Raw genomic sequence first — 4,346 nt, forward strand, 5'->3', positions numbered from 1 at the left:
TGAAAATATGTTTTGTTAAGTGACTTTATTTTTCTGGTCAAGCTGTCTGATTTTGAGCGCAGTGGTTATGTGACGGCCAGCCGACCTCTGAGAGTCCACAATTTGTTCAGACAGGAGGCTAACTACATAATGTCACTGATTTGTTCCTCCACTTTGATTAGCAACCTCTGGGTGGTCTCATCACAAGGATCTCAGTAGAGGCAGGAATAGCAGGGTCCGGCTGACCACACCATTCATCTGCCAGTGGGAAGAAGTGCAAGCACTGGGGTAAAGAGAGAAAGCAGAGGCAAGGTCAATAAACATATGACAGGCACATCAGCTAAAAACAGGTCTCTACAGTGATACGGTGGCAGTGCTGTTCGGGTCACGGCCCAATTGTGTGAAAGGCCTCTGACCTCTGATGAGAGTCTCCAGCTCTCTGATGAAATAACATTTTAAAAGTGGGTCAAGGCGTCTCAAAGAAAGAATTTCTGTTATACAGGTGGAAAGATTGCTCCAAAGGTAAATAACATAACGAAATGGCTTGAAGCCAGATGATTTTCTTGTGTATAATCAAGAGAGGGTCGTGCAGGCTCACAGTATATTGTGTAGTGTGGTCTCAAAGGAAAGCGACATGCTAGTCCATTCAGTGCGCCGAAAGCCAATAATGGATGTTTTGAAATCTCCTCTCACATGTATGGGCAACTAATGCAAGTAGATCAAGTTTGGTGTGATGTGGGGATATTTTCTGGGTTGGATCCCAGCAGGTGTGTTTTGAACAACATGGATGAAAGGAAGCGACAAGACAGGAGAAAATTACAGTAGCTGAGTCTGGCTTAAAGAAGTGCATGGATCAAAATATCAATATCTGTTCTGGCTATGTTGGATTTCTTTGGATATTTTGACAGTACACTTAAAGGAGTACTGGACTTATTGCTTTCTTGCCTGTGAGTTTGATTAGCAAGAAGTCAAGCCAAGGAAAAAATAAAAATAACGCTAAGGTGTCTAATTATTCTTTTAATGTTGGGTTTAAATGATAAACACAAATCCAATATGAAACCAAGATATCTGAACTATAACATTCCTGAGAAAACATACTAACACTGGCTCAGTGTGGAGAGAGCAGTTGGAAACAGTCTAGTTGTAACCAAGAAAACTAGGTCACAAAGAGGGGAATGCATGACTCCGCTGAGCAACCTTGTCCTCTAAACACCAGAATCATGTCAGAAACAGTTCAAAACAAGCATATCTCAAGAAACAGAGACATGCCAAGGTCTGAACATTCTTCTTCCTGTCAGTCAGCGGGGAACCACTCTCATATCAAAATGTGGGGTATTATTATTATTTCCAGCCCCTAATTATTAAGTTATTATTCATAATAATTACCCACATTCATATTAATAAGAGACATGAAACAACTTAATATTCAAAGTCCACAGCACATGTATGTCCTTATCAATACTCAACTGTAACAGCTGTATGGGGATTTGGGTTTAAGCAATCAACTGTATTTGTGCCAGGAGCGTCTGTGAGGGGGTCAGGTAAAAACCTTTCTTGTGAGTCACAGCTCCATCAAAAGGGGACATTAAACAACACTCAGAGAGTGACACAAACTGATACTCTACATTTGTTTACAGTTTTTCAAACTGGCATCATTAATGATATGATGATGATGATGATAATTTATGCTAAGGTTTTAGCACAGGAGATAATGGTATCCTCGGGAAGTGCACACTACTCCTCAAAAGTTTGGAATCACCTGCTATACTGATGGGTTTTTTTTTCTTTCCTTCAGCAATGGTTATTTTAACAGGAATTCATTACAGTGTAATTCAGACACAAAATTTATTATTTACATTGAGAATAGTTTCGGCCCCAAAAGAAGAAGAATTAAATTATTAAAACTATAATAACCTGAGATCATTATTGTTCCACGATGGTGCAGTTTGCTTCTAAATATTTTGGGATCCAGTTTTTCCTTTGGGCCCTCTGCGGTCTACTCAGAGGTTGGACTGAATGGGTTTAAACTGCGTTTTGTCAGTCAGTTTTAAAAAAGCTTTGCTAAAGCAACACGCCTGCTAATTCCAGCTTCTTATCGGCAGTACTGTGCACTTGAGACAGGAACCTGTTCCTATTTAAATCTGCTAGATTTTGATACAAAATTTTTAATTTCTTCAAGCAATGACTGATGAGTTCTTATGATCTATTTAACATATTCACCTCGTGCAGTGTCTTTGGCTCCTTTTCACCTCTCCCGCTCGCCCTGCCATGGCTCTCGGTTTTCTCTTCTCTGACCATGTCTATAACAGACTTCATGCTGTCTGGAATAATGGGTTAAATTATTGAGGAGCAGAGGAAATAGGTTATTTTATTCTTCACCTCCATCTATAATGTTAACCCTGTCCCTGTTGAGACATGTTTCTATGACTACGGCTCTGGGTAATTTTCTGAAGAACTGCAAAGGCTTGTGTCAGCGCATCACTGATGTAAACAAGCCTACAACAACATGACTAAAAGAGCGAATATGCTACTAATATGCTGCTAATACGCACCTCAATGGTGAATATGTTTACCCTCATACAAAGTGTCACCATTATGATTTATTGTACTTTCAAACATTATTACCTCCTGCGCTCTTACACAGCAGACACTTTTTTGATTCTCTCAGCTTTGCTTACATTCTTCTGCTGATACCTTTATTTTTCTCTCTTAAGCTTTGGAAAATACACCCTGGATACTTTATGGACTTGGACGTTATAAAAGATAGAGAAGGTTACCGCCATGTTCCTTATCACTTTTATTACTTCTTCAGTACAGTGCGAGCATGACAGCCAAACAGCACAAGGCTTTAAGCTGTGGCTGTGACTTGAAACATGAAACACAACCTTTATACTTGGAACAATCGTTTAAAACTTGTCTGCGACCAGATGTCGATGGCTTCTGAAAATGTGAATCCCAAAATAATTTCTGATGCTCTGAATATGGAAACAAAAAAATAATAATCAAATAAAGGACATTTTCATATTTTAACAATTAAAACTAAATTTAACCAGCAGTTACACACTAAATAATAGCATCAGTATAAAATAAGTCACTCTGAATTGAAGGTTTCTCAGTTTTGTTATGATTAGTGTTTCTTACCTAAAATGTGATGATGCTCAGCATACTCACGCTTGAGATCTATCAGTGTAGTCTTGTATATAATGTGTAGTTCTGTTATTATTAGTGTAGCATTACTACATGCCCCACTCTCTTTTGTCACTGTGAAATGAAAATCAGGTTTCCCACCTCCCGTGTTCAGCGTCTCACACATTTGACGACTTTTCCAAATCTGCCTTCGCCCACAGTTTGCGTGAACTTGTAGCTTCTGAGGCATGAGAGCGACTAGGTCTCATCGTAAAAAGTTGATGAATTTGAACTGTTCATGGCTGTGTTTCTGCAGTCCCAAAACACAAAGTCATGTTTTCCAGACACATGGTCTCCAAAATTAATGTGAAATTCTTTTCCTTTGACGTTTTTTAAAGCAGTTTAACACATTCAAAAAGACCAACCAACTGTTCAAGACAATTGATTTAGATATTGTGGTCAATCATATCAAACGCTGCACTTACTTCTAAGGGGACAAGAATTGAGACCTTATGTTCATCAGAATGTAGTCTGAGCTCACTGATTATTTTAGTCGGAGCAGTTTCAGTGTTCAGTGCGGTCCCTTCTAAAGACTGACTGAAATTCCTCCAGGATATTATTTTCTTTTAGAAGAGGAGTTTATTCGCACTGACACTATCTTACTATCTCACTGAGGAATGGAAGGTTGTATCTCGGCCTATAGTTGGTGAGTGCATTACCATCTAGATCGGTGGAAGACAATTTACAGAAACAATTGCAAGCACCACTCCAAGACCAATCATATGCAGGGTACTGCAACATGTAAGGAAAGTGGAGAAACCAGACCGATAGAAATGAAAAGTGAAGCAGCTTCTATGGGAATGGAAATCATTGCATGTCTCAACAGAGGGCCAAATTGTGCCTCCAGAGGATACTTATGACTTTGTCCAGCAGCAGCTTCATGCTGAGATGCGTCACCTGGGGGGTAGAACGAGTTCTGCACCTAGCTAGATGATAGATAGATAGATACTTAAGAGAAATTTGCAAAAAGGGAAATTTGCAGCAAGAGACTAGGCTAGATTTTATTGGCCCAGAATGCAAAATGACATCGAGCATTTAGTCATCGAAGTATGCAAGTTCAACAAACTGCCTCACCCTTCTCCTTCCTTGTGTTTTTCTCCTGTCCCTTTGTGTCTTGTGACATCATTGCCTTGAGTTTAGCTCTGTGTGTGTGTGTGTGTGTGTGTGTGTGTGTGTGGCTG

Source organism: Chelmon rostratus, chromosome 5 (genome assembly GCF_017976325.1).
Source record: "Chelmon rostratus isolate fCheRos1 chromosome 5, fCheRos1.pri, whole genome shotgun sequence".
Lineage (NCBI taxonomy): Eukaryota > Metazoa > Chordata > Actinopteri > Chaetodontiformes > Chaetodontidae > Chelmon > Chelmon rostratus.